The following is a 17,566-nucleotide window of genomic DNA, read 5'->3' on the forward strand; positions in this document are numbered from 1 at the left end:
CCCCTGGAAAATTAATGGAGCACTGGAAGGTGCAAGCAGGAAAAAATCCTGGCCACCTGTGAATTGGGTTAGAGAAAAGAGGAAAGGCTTTTGTACAGATATCCTGCAATATGAGGGCTAAAGGTCTCCCTACAAGTAGGTGATTGCTTATTGATCCTAATTTCCCCTATGTACACTACTAAGGAACACCAAGAAGAAAAGTTCTTCCAACAAAAACAACGTTTTGATGTCTGCCCCTCACTCAATTTTAAAAATTTTCAAGGTGGACTTTGGAGTCAGACTACTCAGACTCTATTACTTATTTATTAATGATGTGACCTTGGACAAGTCACTTAACCTCTATCTCTAAATATTTTCTCATTTATAAAATGACAATATTATTAGTATGTACCTTATGAGCTTTCATTTAGTGTTAGTTACTATGTGTAAAAGGCTTGGAATGATGCCTGGCATAGATGAAATGCCATCTACTTGTAAACTGTGACTATGGTAATGGTGATGATGATGATGAGGAGGAGGAAGAGGAAGAGCAAAGAGGAAGAGCAGCAAAAAGAGGACTGCATAGGCATTATCTTCTTTTCAACAGTCTTCACTTACAAATTTCTGTTTATGAAACCATCAGTTCAGCGGCAAGACCCCAGCTCTCCAAGTTGTTGCAGACTTCTTATTTTCTCTAACACTTCCAGCATTCAATCCATTAGTTGACGAGTTCTGTAGATTTGACCTTTTGTGTTTCTCCTATCTCTTACCCCATTTTATTAACAAAAATTTCACTCTAAGTTTGCTTCTTACCTGAAAAATTGAAGAGGACTTCTTGGTCTCACTGTCTCCCTAGACCTCTCCCCTCAATGATGTCTCCACTCCATGTGTTGACAGATTGGGTAACGTAAAAACCTGCTCATAACCCTGCAATGGCTGCCCATTGCCTGTCAACTAAGCATGAAACCTTTAATCCAGCATATGGAGCCTTGGGAAATCCTGATCTGCATTTCTAGACTTAGTCTTTTTATTTATTGATGTGTATGCTAAATGTTCTATTCACACTAGATTTCTCATGGTTACCTGAATCTTGGTCAATTTCAGATTGCGCTGCTTTTGGCTATATGGCCCTGGGCAATTAACCAGAGTATCAGTTTTCTCTTCTGTAAAATGGGAATAATAATAGACTTGACTTTGTAGTGTGATTATGAAGATTACAGGATTTAACACGTTAAGGATTTAGCACAAAGCCTCATACAAATTAAGTATTCAGTAAATGTCAGTTATGATGATGATAATGATGACGATGAATGCTCTTGGTTATGCTGTTCTTTTACCTACAACTTCCCTCATTTCTGTTTTCTTTTGACAAAACACATGCCATCCTTCAAGTCTTAAGTCTTTTCACAAATCCTTCCCATTTATAGTCTTTTCTTACTCCATCCAACCAGGTGTCTGGTTTCCCTCCTCTGAATCCTCCAGATGCTCCCTTTTCTTTTATAAATTAGATTCCTGTGTGACCTACAATTATTTTTGTACTTAAAATGCCTTTCTGCAGCTTATCCTCACTTTAAAACCATAATAAAAATTTCTAAACAGGCAACTAACCCTTTGAAGGTAGGGACTGCTGCTTTACTCACCTTGGTATCAGTTGCAATATCTTGTGCAGCCATATGAAAAGCCCTTATAGTGTCCTTAGTTGATAATTTAAGTTTAATGGATAAATTAACTATTAAGCTTTTTTTTTTTTTTTCTGTTTTAGACGGAGTCTTGCTCTGTCGCCATCCAGGCTGGAGTGCTCTGGGGTGGTCTCAGCTCACTGCAACCTCCGCCTCCCAGGCTCAACCGATTCTCCTGCCTCAGCCTCCCGAGTAGCTGGGATTACAGGCATGTACCACCACGCCTGGCTAATTTTTTTTTTTGTATTTTTAGTAGAGACAGGGTTTCACCATGTTGGCCAGTCTGGTTTCAAACTGCTAACTTCAAGTAATCTTCCCGCCTCGGCCTCCAAAAGCGCTAGGATTACAGGCGTGAGCCACTGTGCCTGGCCAATTAACTATTAAGTTTAACTGATAAGTTCACTTTGCTAGATTACCTGTCATAGCTCCCAGGAATCCTATATTTTGAGAAGATAACCATAGAATTAGGTCTTAAATACTTCCTAAAGTCTCTGACTCCTGTAGGGGACTAGCTGTCCTTAGTACAACCATAAAATGATGGTATCCAAAATTGTTTGGAAAAAGTATTATGTTTTATATATTACTGTTAACAAAGATCAAAATGATTCACATGATAATTATTGGGGGCAGGGAAGAATTCGCCATAATTTTTCCAGTGTTTAGGACTATAAAATTCTTAAGTCTCATCCTATTTTTTCTTCTCCCTCTGCAGGGAACTTTGCCCAAGCTTACCGTTTTTCCCCCGTATATTCTTCTGCACCCGTTTTTCACTTGTGTGTGAGGTGGTGGTGGGAAGTTTAAGGAATGAAAAGGATGCCTTCTCGTGGGAAGACTCTCTAAACTACATTTCCTTATCTCCTTTACCCCATCTGCTCAATTCTAAGGTAGCTACTTGCCCCTAAAACCCTGCAGGAGTTTTAGCAGCAGAGAACTGCTGATTCCAGGCTTCGGAGGAAAATCAACAATTTCCTCCAGCCAAAACAGAGACTGTTTCTCTGGGAGGCTGTTACACCTGGAGACTGCACTCCCTGGAGCACCCTTCAGCAAACCAGACCACCTTAGGCAAGATTTTGAAAAACCAGACAGGTGCGATAATGAGGACTTTTTTTTTTCCCCCAGATTTATGACTTTATTGATACTCTCTCTATAGACTGGCTATATAAGAATCCATGCCCCATAAGCTGAGTAAGTGAGGACAAATCTGACCTAACCTAAGGAAGTTATAGATTCAAGAACTAATGATTAGTAAGTCTTCATCTTAGGACCAAGGGATTGCTTATGCTTATTGGTCCTGCTATAAGGCCAGGTCGCAGTGTCTCTCACCTGGATCTGCTACAGTCATGATTGAAAATTGCTGACTTACACAGGTAATAGACTCTCTTTAAAGATACCTCTCTAATGTATTTACTTTCCAGAAAGCAAAATGCCAGGCTGCTAACAGATGAGTTGTTTGTACTTTAAAAGTTTACTGTTCCAGTTAGGACATTCTTGATGGTATTTTATATTCTCTTTGCAGTGCAGCCAGCTGATTCATGCTGTATTCTGAAGGTTATGAGTCTCCATGTGATGTTAAGAACTATATGTCTGAACCATTAAAGAAGAAGTGTATAAAATGCAATGCTGCTCAGTAGAAGTATACGAACCAGAAGTATTTCATTTTATGCCACGGCTCTGGTTACGTTTGTAGCTTTTGAGCACGGGCATGTCTTCTACTTTCTCTCACTTTTGGAGTTATAGCTGTCTTCTCTGTTGGAAAAACATAGAGCAAGGTTGTTACCAGATAAGCTTTCTGTATTTATTAGATATATTTTCAATTCAACTCAAAAATGCCTGTATCTATTGAGTTACTGCTGTAAGTAAGGTTTATGGCTAGATGCCAAGAGGCCTACCAAGCTGATTATGACATAGCTCCTGTTTTTTTTTTTTGGTGGGGGAGGGAGCTTGTAAGTACACCCATAACTGAAAGGCATGGCAGAATGTGCTAGAGATTCTCAGAGGAGTACAAAGAAATAGATTCAAAAAGAAGGGAGAAACATTTGTTTAGAAGATGTGGAAAAATTTCATGAAAAAATATCTTTTGAGATGTGCACTGAAAGATGAGTAGGATTTGAAAAGACAGAGCTTGTTCAGGGTAAAGGAATTCCAGGAAAAAGGAACACCATGAATTCAGCTATAAAATCTGGGAAAGTGTGAAGTGCAATTGAAGAAGAATGGGTAGTCATGGCTGAGGCCTTGGGGGCTTATAGAGGAATAGACAGATCTTTGCCCATCTAAGCCTCCTACTCCCCTCTCTAGTGTATATGAGTTATAACTCAATCAAAGACTACATTTCCCATATTACTTTGGAATGGAGGCAGAAATGATGGGTTATTTCCAGGCCTCATGTGCCAGTTAGATATTAAATTCTGGGATAACCTTGAAAGCCTCATATTGAAGTTGATATAGCTTCTGTCAGCTTGGATGCTGAATGACTGAGTGGAGCAGAGCACTCCCTACCTTTCCTTTCCTACCTTGAGTAGGAAAAGGAAAAAAAAATCCGTTCAGTGTGTTAAGCCACTGAGATATTGAGTTTTCTTAAGGCAGCTGTTTTTTACCTTTAATGTGGCAGTTAAAAGGGAAGGATAGACTTGGCCTATGTTTTTACAACTCAGCATGATATAGTAGAAAAAACTCTAGTCTAGAAAACATGGATTTCACTTATTTATTTGTTCATTCATTCATTTGCTCATTCATTCATTCATTTGCTCATTCATTCACTCATTCATTCATTTCCTATTTATTGAGATTTTACAGACTGTCAAATCTGAATGCTGGACATGTTATGATTAACAATGCATAGTTCATGGCCCTATGGAACATACGGTGGAGTGGAAGAGAATGAAATATAACCAGGCTGTGAGGATACACTGCAATGTCTTATTTCCCAAAGTGTGGTCCTCAGACCAGCAGCATCAGCGTCACTCAGGAGCTTGTTAGAAATGCAGAATCTCGGGCCCCACTCTCAAATCAACAGAATCATAGACTGCATTTTTGACAAGATTCTAAGGTGATTTGTGGGCACATTAAAGTTTGAGAAGCCCTGGTAAAACGAGTGGTATTGTAGGGACAGGCAGGGGTCAATGAGGACTCAAAGAAAGGACACTTAGACTTGAAAGTTTCCAGAAGGCTCCCTAGACTAGATGGCAGCTAAACTGGCTTGTGAGCAGCACGTTTTGGTCATAAAGATTGTGCGAATTTGGGTAAGCCACATATGTTCAGCTTTGATTTTCTTGTCTATAAAAATAGGGATAGTATTATGAGGCTGTTTTGAGCTTCAGGACCTTCCAAGATTGTTTTGAAGCTCAAATGTATGTAAAAGTAAGAGTGATTTGAATACTCAAAAACTGAATATGAATGGAAAACTTATACTTTTTCAATGACAGTTAAAGTATAGAAAAAATGTGTTCTTTGGCATAATAATGCATTTTAGCAGTGTTTAGTAAGAAAAAATATCTAGTATGGATTCTTTGTTTTGATTAAACACAGAACTGAAAGAAGTTTTTCCTCCTACTTATTGCAGAAGGGTGTAATATCTGAAAAATAGGTCTGGTATGTTGGTCAAATAGAGTGTCTGCTGGAGTTGGAAAATGCATTCTCTTGGGGTTTGTGCAGTCTGGACTTCAATCATTTGTGTTCTTATATAGTGTATCCAAAATATACATAGAGACAGTGGGAAGGGACTTTCTTCTGGCTAGGGGAAACATCAATTCCTTGACACAAACAAAAATCGAATTAAGAGTTTATTCTGAATTAATAGTACTGAGGAAGGTTAATGAAAAATAAACAAAGAGTAGTCATTTATTAAAAATATTAGCAATCCAGTAATATAGTCTCCATATGGAGCATCCTCACTACTAACAGGCATCTTTAGCATTTATTAGATGTCAGGCAAGGCTCTCTTTAGTAGCCTTTGTTCAGGCACACAAAATGACCTGCTCCTTTATACTTCTGTACTTTTAAACAATCTATTTATTTATTTAGATGGAGTCTTACTCTGTCACCCAGGCTGGAGTGCAGTGGCACGATCTTGGCCTAATGCAGCCTCTGCCTCCTGGGTTCAAGCGATTCTCGTGCCTCACCCTCCTGGGTAGCAGGTGCCTGCCACCACGCCCAGCTAATTTTTGTATTTTTAGTAGAGACGGGGTTTCACCATGTTGGCCAGGCTGGTCTTGAACTCCTGACCTCAAGTTATCCACCTGCCTTGGCCTCCCAAAGTGCTGGGATTACAGGCGTGAGCCACCTCAACCAGCCATTCTATGCTTTTGCACATGGTTTTTCCCTTTGCCTGGACTGTTCTTCCTCATCTTGATCACCTGGGCCACCATCTCAGCCACCAGAAGACTTCCTGCAAGACTTGGTTCAGACATCACAGTTCAGACAGGATGAAGCCTTTATCAACCTTCCTCTGTAGTGCTATGCAGGCAAGAAAAGTGTATTGAATTACACTGTGTCCGTCATTCAATGTGTTTATCTCACACCTGATACTGTGACAGCCTGAGGACTGTACTGTGTCAACTCATTTCTTATCCTTAGCATCTGGCATGGTGCCCAGCACATAACAGGTCCTAAATAAATGTTTGTTGAATGAATATAAAAGTCTGGCAGCTTTAAGAATAAATAAATAAACAAAAAACTTCATTCTAATCCTGATGGAAGTTTAGTTACTTCTGTCTCTCAGAAGGGGAATCCTGTCAAATAGTCTAAGAATGTGTAAAAGGAGGTAGTTATTCACAGATCGTAGAGGTTTCTATCAAAACATGCTTAGATATTAATAGGTACCTAACATTAGAAATTCCTTAACCCAGAAAGGCTACTTATAGAAATTTATCCTAAGGAAATTAAGAATGTGCATAAAGACGTAGCTATAAAGATGCTCATTTTATTCTGTTTATAATACCAAAACACTGTAAATGTGCTACATAGCCAACAATTGTGTATTAGTTAAATAAATTATAGTATAAAATTAAAGCAATGATGTAAAATGTATTTACTAATTTGGAATGATATTCATGTTACAGCAAATGTAAAAAGCAGGTTACAAAATTGTATATTCACTAAGTTGCCATTTTATTAAAAAGAAAAAGAATTTAGATACTAAGAAGGAGAAGTCTGGGAAGAGATATGCATGAAAATGCTAATAGAAATTTCCCCTAGCTGTTGAAATTATGTGTCGTTTAAATTTTTATCTTTGCCTATAGTTGTTCAACATTCTCACATTAAAATGTATTGATTGGATAATCATCTTTAAATTACAAAAGAAAACATATAATCCTCTTGAAGGCTTCTAGAAAGGCCCATCGCTTTTAACATTTCCATATTCTTTCAAAAGCCTTCCTCTTTCAGTGGATTTCTAGAATACTATAGGCTGGTGAAGAAAAAGAGGATGGAATTAAGGAACAGAAGGTGTAGGACATGAATTCATTGTATCCATACTCTCCAAGATTAGCTGCTGAATGTAACCACTAGAAGTTGATGTTTGGGCTGGATGAGTTGTCCTTTTGGGACACTGATAGCAGGACTTGCAGTAAAGAGGAAGATGTGAGCCAGAGGTCAAAGATATTGACAAAATGAGGTATGTGTGATGTGCTTCTTAGACATGACAGGGAGCAGAGAGAGAGAGTGAAACAGCAAAGACTCATGTTCTTTAAAAGAATGTGACATTTTTTTTGAAGTGAGTGAGGGAGTTTGGTTCTAAAAGCAGCAATGGGGAACAAAACACTCAGCACATCTATAGATCCTGAGGTCCATGAGATATGAGAGAACAAGTGGGTACCCCTTAGAGGGTCATAGGCGGATATGGAGTACTGGGAGAGCCAGGTTTCAGTTAAGGCAGGAGGTGTTGCTGGTATTAGATCATAATAGTTTTACACCTCCAGGTCAAGTGGCAGTGGCTATCCCAGGGATTGTGGACTTTCATGTGTAGCTTAGGTTAGTTATTCTTGTGGAAAACTGCCCAAGAAGAATGAGACATCGTTCCTGCTTTAGGTAACTTCTGCCAGGTAGGAAGCATACCTACCATACATAAAAAACATAGAAAACATTTTGATGTTGACCCATTGCAGTTGGCTGTCAGCCTTCGCTTATAAAACCAGTTCAGCTGTATCTAAGCTTTTGAACTTACCACCCTTTGAAGGCAATCCCTGCCGCTGAGTCCCTTCTACTTTCTTGGCTGCTATCCGACACAACATGCTGAAATTCCATGTCATCAAGGAGGCACCAGACTGACTCACAGTGCAGCAAGGATTTAGAGAAAACACATCAGAGTAGCAGGGAAGAGCTGGAATGGGGATGATGCATGAGATTGACTTAATCAGCTCTTAAGAGATGAATAAGTTTACTTTACGGACACTGGGAATAACGTGAGTGAGCAAAGACATAACAGTGAGGATGAGCATAATATGAATATTATAATAATTCTTTTTGTATCATTAAATTGTATTTTGTATCGTAACAGTTCTAATTTCCTAGCCCATATTTTAAAATTAAGTTTATTAAGGTATAACTTACATATAATAAAATTTGCCCTTTTTAGTGTATAATTTGAGGAGTTATGCATTCAGTATCACAATCAAGATACAGAACTGCATTGTCCAATAAACCACATTGTCCAGTAGAAATAAACCACATATGTAACTTTACATTTCTAGTGGCCACATTAACAAAGTAAAAAGAAACAAGTGAAATTTAATAATATGTTTTATTTAACCAAATATATAAAAATATATCACTATGTAATCAATATAAAAGTTATTGACATTTTACATTTTTTTCAAATCTTTGAAGTCTGATGTGTCTTTTATACTTACAGCACATCTCAATTCAGACTAGTCACATTTCAAGTGCTTAATAGCCACATGTGTCCAGTGTGTACTGTAATAGACAGTAAAGATACAGATTATTCCCATCACACCAAAACGTTCTCTTGTATCCCTTTGCAGTCAATCTGTTTTCCCCAATCCTGCTTGACTCCTGGCAACTACTGATCTGTTTCTGTCCCTGTACATATTTGTCAGAGTTGGAAAAACAGACCTGAGAGAGAGAGAGAGAGAGAGAGATTTTTAAGGAATTTGTTCCTGTGGTTGTAAAGGCTGGCAAATCTGAAATCTGCAGGGCAGGCCAGCAGGTTGGAGGCTCAAGGAAGAGTTGATGCCATAGTAGCTCAAGTCAGAAGGCAGTCTGAAGGCAGAATTTCTTTTTTATGGGAACCTTAATTTTTTTTCTGAAGGCCTTTATAAGGCCCACTCATATTGTCGGGGGCAATCTGCTTTACTCAAAGTTTACTTATTTAAATTTTAATCACATCTGAAAAACACCTTCCCATCCTTTTGATTTAGCAACTCCACTTCTGGGTATATACCCAAAGGAATTGAAAAGCAGGGTCTTAAAGAGATATTTATACACCCATCTTTATAGCAGCATTATTCACAATAGCCAAAAGATGGAAGCAACTCAAGTGTTCATCAAGAGATGAATGGATAAACAAAATGCAGCATATACTGTTACTCAGCCTTAACAAAAGGAAATTCTGACATGTACTATAACACAGGTGAACCTTGAGACATCATGCTAAGTGAAATATGCTAGCCACAAAAAGACAATAGTGTATGATTTTACTTATATGCGGTAACCAGAGTAGTCAAATTCACAGAGACAGAAGGTAGAAGGTTGATTTCCAGGGTCTGGGGGAAGGGGACTGGAGAGTTATTGTTTAATGGGTATAGAGCTGCCGTTCTGTAAGACGAAAAGATTTCTGGAGATAGGTTGTACAACAATGTGAATGAACTTAAAACTACTAAATTGTACTGTCAAAAATATTTAAGATAACAAATTTTATGTTACATGTATTTTACCACCACCACAACAAAAAAACACCTTCAAAGCACATCTATACTGATATTTGATGAAAAACTAGGTACCAGGACAGGCGCGGGGGCTCATGTCTGTCATCCAAGCATTTTGGGAGGCTAAGATGGGAGAATCACTTGAGCCCAGGAGTTTGAGACCAACCTGGGCAGCATAGCAAGATCTTTCTCTCTAAAAAAAAATTACAACAAAAAACTGGGTACCATGGCTTAGCTAAGCAGGCACACAAAATTAACCATCATACTGTAAGTTTTCTCTTTTCTAGAATATTAGACAAATGGAATTATACAATAAGTAGCCCTCGGTGGCTGGCTTCTTTCACTTAACCTAATGCTTTTGAGATTTTTCTATGTTGTTGGAGGTATCAGGAGTTTATTCATTTTTATTACTGAGGAATATTCCATTATATGGATATACTATAGTTTCCTTATCCATATACCAGTTGGTGGACACCTGGGTTGTTTCCAGTTTTGAGGTGTCATTAAGACTGCTATGAGCGTTCCCTTGTAGATCTTTGTTCTAGTTCATTTTGAGCATCATTGTATCATGTAGAATGCTTGTGGCAACAAGTAACAGAAAAGCCACCTCAAATAGAATAAAAATAAAGAAATGTATTATTTTATTAACAAAATCCAAAGAAGCATGGCTAACCCCACTCCCACCTGATGGTCCTTCCTTATCCATGCTGGTAGTGGAAGACAAAGGGCATATAATCTTGGGGGTTCTAGGGCCCTGCCCACTGCCAGTCCCTCTCCACACTATTACAGCTGATGCTTTCTGGAAAGCACACCTCCTGGCAGGAGGCCAAACAGCACAAAAATAGAGCATTAAACCACCAAAGCTAAGGACCCTCATGGAGTCCATTGCACCCTCTGCCACCTCCACTGGAATAGGTGCTGGTATCCACAGCTGAGAGATCCATAGATGGTTCAGATCACAGGACTCTGTGCAGACAACCCCCAGTACTAGCCCAGAGCTGGGTAGACTTGCTGGGTGGCTAGACCCAGAAAAGAGACAATAATCACTGCAGTTTGGCTCACAGGAAGCCACATCCATAGGAAAAGGAGGAGAGTACTGCATCAAGGGAACACCCTGTGGGACAAAAGAATCTGAACAACAGCCTTCAGACCTAGACCTTCCCTCTGACATAGCCTACGCAAATGAGAAGGAACCAGAAAAACAACCCTGATAATATGACAAAACGAGGCTCTTCTACCCACCCCAAAATCACACTAGTTCACCAGCAATGGATCCAAACCAAGAAGAAATCCCTGACTTACCTGAAAAAGAATTCAGGAGGTTAGTTACTAAGCTAATCAGGGAGGGACCAGAGAAAGGTGAAACCTAATGCAAGGAAATCCAAAAAATGATACAAGAAGTGAAGGGAGAAATATTCATGGAAATAGACAGCTTAAAAAAAAACAACTAAAAATTCAGGAAACTTTGGACACACTTTTAGAAATGCAAAATGCTCTGGAAAGTCTCAGCGATAGAATTGAACAAGTAGAAGAAAGCAATTCAGAGCTCAAAGACAAGGTCTTCGAATTAACCCAGTTCAACAAAGACAAAGAAAAAAGAATAAGAAAATATGAACAAAGCCTCCAAGAAGTCTGAGATTATGTTAAACAACCAAACCTAAGAATAATTGGTGTACCTGAGGAAGAAGAGAATTCTAAAAGCCTGGAAAACATATTTGGGGGAATAATGGAGGAAAACTTCCCTGGCCTTGCTACAGACCTAGACTTTCGAATACAAGAAGCACAAAGAACACCTGGGAAATTCATTGCAAAAAGATTTTGCCTGGGCACATCAGGTTATTCAAAGTTAAGATGGAGGAAAGAATCTTAAGAGTTGTGAGACAGAAGCACCAGGTAACCTATAAAATAAAACCTATCAGATTAACAGCAGGTTTCTCAGCAGAAACCCAACAAGCTAGAAGGGATTGGGGACCTATCTTCAGCCTCCTCAAACAAAACAATTATCAGCCAAGAATTTTGTATCCAGAGAAACTAAGCATCATATATGATGGAAAGATACAGTCATGTTCAGACAAACAAATGCTTAGAGAATTCACCATTACCAAACTACCACTACAAGAACTGCTAAAAGAAGCTCTAAATCTCGAAGCAAATCTTGGAAACACATCAAAACAGCACCTCAAGTCAGTGTGGCAATTCCTCATGGATCTAGAACTAGAAATACCATTTGACCCAGCCATCCTATTACTGGGTATATACCCAAAGGATTGTAAATCATGCTGCTATAAAGACACATGCACACATATGTTTATTGTGGCACTATTCACAATAGCAAAGACTTGGAACTAACCCAAATGTCCAACAATGATAGACTGGATTAAGAAAATGTGGCACATATACACCATATACACCATGGAATACTATGCAACCATAAAAAATGATGAGTTCGTGTCCTTTGTAGGGACATAGAGGAAGCTGGAAACCATCATTCTCAGCAAACTGTCACAAGGACAAAAAACCAAACACTGCATGTTCTCGCTCATAGGTGAGAATTGAACAATGGGAACACATGGACACAGGAAGGGGAACATCACACACTGGGGCCTGTTGTGGGGTGGGGGGAGGGGGTAGGGGGTAGGGATAGCATTTGGAGATATACCTAATGTTAAATGACGAGTTACTGGGTGCAGCACACCAACATGGCACATATAACTAACCTGCATGTTGTGCACATGTACCCTAAAACTTAAAGTATAATAAAAAAAAGCATAAATCGCATGAGACCTATAAAACAAAAATACAAGTTAAAAAGCAAAAACAAAAAACAAACAAAAATCCCAAAGTACACAGGCAACAAAAAGCAGGATGAAAACAGCAAAACAAAGGTACCTCACATTTCAATACTAACATTGAATGTAAATGTCCTAAATGCTCCACTTAAAAGACACAGAACCGCAGAATGGATAGTAACTCACCAACCAACTATTTGCTGCCCTCAGGAGACTCACCTAACACAGAAGGACTCACATAAACTTAAAGTAAAGGGGCGGAAAAAGGCATTTCATGCAAATGGACACCAAAATTGAGCAGTGGTAGCTATTCTCAGAGAAAACAAACTTTAAAGCAACAGTGGTTAAAAGAGACAAAGAGGGACTGTGTATAATGATAAAAGGCCTTGTCCAACAGGAAAATATCACAATCCTAAACATATATGCACCTAACACTGGAGCTCCCAAATTTATAAAACAATTGGTAATAGATCTAAGAAATGAGATAGACAGCAACACAATAATAGTGGGGGACTTCAGTGCTCCACTGACAGCACGAGACAGAAAGTCAACAAAGAAACAATGGATTTAAACTATATGTTGGAACAAATGGACTAAACAGATGTATACAGGACATTTCATCCAACAACTGCAGAATACACATTCTATTCAACAGCGCATGGAACTTTCTCCAAGATATTCCATATGATAGGCCTCAAAATGAGCCTCAATAAATTTAAGAAAATTGAAATTATATCAAGCCCTCTCTCAGGAGACAGTGGAAAAAAACCTGGAAATCAACTCCAAAAGGAACCTGCAAAACCATTCAAATAATGAAAATTAAATAACCTGCTCCTGAATATGAGCATTGGGTCAAAAATGAAATCAAGATAGAAATTAAAAAAATATTTGAACTGAATGACAGTAATGACACAACCTATCAAAACCTCTGGGATACAGCAAAGGCAGTGCTAAGAGGAAAGTTCATTACCCTGAACGCCTATATTAAAAAGTCTGAAAAAGCACAAACAGACAATATAAGGTCACACTTCAAGGAACTAGAGAAACAAGAACAAACCAAACCCAAACCCAGCGGAAGAAAGGAAATAACCAAGATCAGAGCAAAACTAAATGAAATTGAAACCTAAAAATACAAAAGATAAATGAAACAAAAAGCTGGTTTCTTGAAAAGATAAATGAAATTGATAGACCATTAGCAAGATTAACCATGAAAAGAAGAGAGAAAATCCAAATAACTTCACTAAGAAATGAAACAGGAGATATTATAACTGATACCACTGAAATACAAAAGATCATTCAAAACTACTATGAACAACTTTATGCACACAAACTAGAAAACCTAGAAACCTAGAAGAGATGGATAAATTCCTGGAAAAATACAGCCCTCCTAGCTTAAATCAAGAAGAATTAGATACCCTAAACAGACCAATAACAAGCAGTGAGATTGAAATGGTAATTAAAAATTACCAACAGCAAAAAAAGTCCAGGACCAGATGGATTTACAGCAAAATTCTACCAGACATTCAAAGAAGAATTGGTACCCATCCTTTTGACACTATTCCACAGGATAGAGAAAGAAGGAACCCTCCCTAATTCATTCTATGAATCCAGCATTACCCTAACACCAAAATCAGGAAATGACATAACCAAAAAAGAAAACTACAGACAGATATCCTTGATGAACATAGATGCTAAAATTCTTAACAACATACTAGATAAATGATTCAAACAACATATCAAGAAGATAAGCCACCATGATCAAGTGGGTTTCATACCAGGGATGCAGGGCCGGTTTAAAATATGCAAGTCAATAAATGAGATACATCACATAAACAGAATTAAAAGCAAAAATCACATGATCATCTCAATAGCTGCAGAAAAAGCATTAGACAAAATCCAGCATTCCCTTATGATTAAAACTCTCAGCAAAATCAGCATATGAGGGACATACCTTAATGTAATAAAAGCCATCTGTGACAAACCCACAGCCAATATAATACCGAATGGGGAAAAGTTGAAAGCATTCCCTCTGAGAACGGGAACAAGACCAGGATGCCTACTCTCACCATTCCTCTTCAACATAGTACTGGGTGTCCTAGCCAGAGCAATCAGAGATGAGAAAAAAATAAAGGACATCCAAATTAGTAAAGAGGAAGTCAAACTGTCCCTGTTTGCTGATGATATGATAGTTTACCTTGAAAACCCTAAGGACTCCTCTAGAAAGATCCTAGAACTGATAAAAGAATTCAGCAAAGTCTCCGAATACAAGATTAATGCACACAAATCAGTAGCTCTTCTCCACACCAACAGCGATGAAGCAGAGAATCAAATAAAGAACTCAACCCCTTTTACAACAGCTGCAGAAAAAAAAAAAAAACAAAAAAAAACTTCAGAATATACCTAATAAAGGAGTCGAAAGACCTCTACAAGGAAAACTACAAAACACTGCTGAAAGAAATCATAGATGACAGAAACAATGGAAACACATCCCATGCTCATGGATGGGTAGAATCAATATTGTGAAAATGACCATACTGCCAAAAGCAGTCTACAAATTGAATGCAATCCCCATAAGAATACCACCATCATTCCTCACAGAATTAGAAAAAACAATTCTAAAATTAATATGGAACCAAAAAAGAGCCTGCATAGATAGGCAAAGCAAGACTAAGCAAAAAGATCAAATCTGGAGACATCAAACTACCTAATTTCAAACTATACTATAAGGCCATAGTAACCAAAACAGTGTGGTATTGGTATAAAAATAGTCATGTAGACCAATGGAACAGAATAGAGAACCCAGAAATAAACCCAAATACTTACAGCCAACAGGTCTTTGACAAAGCAAACAAAAACATAAAGTGGGGAGAAGACACCATTTTCAACAAATGGTGCTGGGATAATTGGCAACAAATGGTGCTGGAATATAGGAGAAAAAAACTGGTTCCTCATCTCTTACCTTTTACAAAAATCAACTCAAGATGGATTAACGACTTAAACCTAAGACCTGAAACTGTAAAAATTCTAGAAGATAACATTGGAAAAACCCTTCTAGACATTGGCTTATGCAAAGATTTCATGAGCAAGAACCCAAAAGCAGATGCAATAAAAACAAAGATAAATAGCTGGGACCTAATTAAACTAAAGAGCTTTTGCATGGCAAAAGGAACAATCAGCAGAGTAAACAGATAACACACTGAGTGGGAGAAAAATCTTCACAATCAATACATCTGACAAAGGACTATATCCAGAATCTACAATGAACTCAAACAAGTCAGTAAGAAAAAAATCAAACAATCCCGTAAATAAGTGGGCTAAGGACATGAATAGGCAATTCTCAAAAGAAGATACACAAATGGCCAACAAACATGACAAAATGCTCAACATCACTAATGATCAGGGAAATGCAAAACAAAACCACAATGCAATACCACCTTACTCCTGCAACAATGGCTATAATCAAAAAATAAAAAAACAGTAGATGTTGGTGTGGATGAGGTGAAGAGGGAACATTTCTACACTGCTGGTGGGAATGTAAACTAGTACAGCCACTATGGAAAACAGTGGGGCGACTCCTTAAAGAACCAAAATTAGAACTACCATTTGATCCAGCAATCCCACTACTGGGTATCTACCCAGAGGAAAAGAAGTCATTATTTGAATAAGATACTTGCATACACATGTTTATAGCAGCACTATTCACAATTGCAAAATCATGGAACTATCCCAAATGCCCACCAACCAACAAGTGGATAAAGAAACTGTGAGATCTATCTATCTATCTATCTATCTATCTATCTATCTATCTATCTATCTATCATCTATCAATCTCACAGTTATATATATATCTCACCATATATATGTTATATAAATATATATTTATATGATATTTGTATATCATATATATTTATATTTTATATATTTATATATCATATATATTTATATTTTATATATTTATATATGTGATGGAATACTACACAGATATAAAAAGTAATGCATTAACAGCATTTTCAGTGACCTGGATGAGACTGGAGACTATTATTCTAAGTGATGTAACTCAGGAATTGAAAACCAAACATTGTATGTTCTCACTGATACGTGGGAGCTAGCCTATGAGGATGCAAAGGCATAAGAATGATACAATGGACTTTGGGGACTTGGGGGGAAGAATGGGAAGGAGTGAGGGATAAAAGACTACAAATTCGGTGCAGTGTATACTTCTCAGGTGATGAGTGCACCAAAATCCCACAAATCACAACTAAAGAACTACTCATGTAACCAAATACCATCTGTACCCCAATAACTTATGGAAAAAAGAACCCATTTTCTGGGGATGAGGCATGTATAATTTCCCCTAAAGCACAGAGCTGTGCAGATGAAAGTGGACACCTGAACAAAGTAGGCATTTGCCTGGAGAAAGAATAAATCTGCTCCATGCCGCTTTTACACTGATTAGATTGTTCCTGACTTATGACAAACTCTTCAAAATACTTGCACATCTATTATTCCATTTGTACTAAGAGTCTAACCAAAACAAAATGAAGCTCCAATCTCATCCTTTAGAATAGATAAATGAAACTTGTATTTATTCCCCCTTCAAGACTCAGTTCTAAATTGTTTCAATCATTTATTCAACAATAATCTGCTGAACCTCTATTCTGTGGGAGGCTTTTCAGGGCAACTGAGAGGGAATAAAATTAAGATTCTTGTTCTTATTACTTTACAATCTAGTTTGGAAGACAAATAAAAAGTGATAAGTTAAATAACCACAGAAGATAGAAACAGTGGTTCTACATAACGCTGCAAAGCTGGCACAGGTGAGGTTATGATTAATGGTTAAATGACAGTAAGTACCACAGCAGTTCAGAGGAGGACAAGATACCTGCGGGCTGGAACAAGCTGAGAAAGCTTTCCAGAAGAGGAGGGATTATAGATGGATCTTGACAGATACGATTTGCAGAGACAAACAGGAGCAAGGGAGGGCCCCAGCTGCAGCATCAGGAACTATTTGAACAAAGTCATGGAGCAGTAAAATATTTGCTTGTATCCAGGAAGTAGGGCAGACTGTTCAAATACTGTTTTTTTTTCACCCACTCATTAGCTTAATATTTGTTGTGGCTTATTATGTCTTAGGCAACTGTTATGGGAAATAGGGATACTGTAGGAAACCAGACAGGTAAAAATTCCTGTCCTCATACAGGCTGTGTTTTAGTAGAGGAAGATAGCCACATAAATAACG

General features: G+C 38.0%; 1 protein-coding gene and 1 long non-coding RNA gene across 2 annotated transcripts in view; one reads left to right on the plus strand and one right to left on the minus strand.

Moving 5' to 3' along the window:
* The window catches only part of LOC101144110 (uncharacterized), a 38,852-nt gene extending 24,322 nt beyond the window's left edge, over positions 1–14,530 (minus strand). The window contains exon 1 of the long non-coding RNA XR_004070642.2: positions 14,279–14,530. This is a non-coding gene — a long non-coding RNA (uncharacterized lncRNA). The remainder of the gene's footprint in view (positions 1–14,278) is intronic.
* LOC109027227 (uncharacterized) overlaps positions 1–17,566 on the plus strand; it is a 494,433-nt gene that overhangs the window by 127,208 nt on the left and 349,659 nt on the right. The window lies entirely within an intron of this gene.

Source organism: Gorilla gorilla, chromosome 5 (genome assembly GCF_029281585.2).
Source record: "Gorilla gorilla gorilla isolate KB3781 chromosome 5, NHGRI_mGorGor1-v2.1_pri, whole genome shotgun sequence".
Taxonomy (NCBI): Eukaryota; Metazoa; Chordata; class Mammalia; order Primates; family Hominidae; genus Gorilla; species Gorilla gorilla.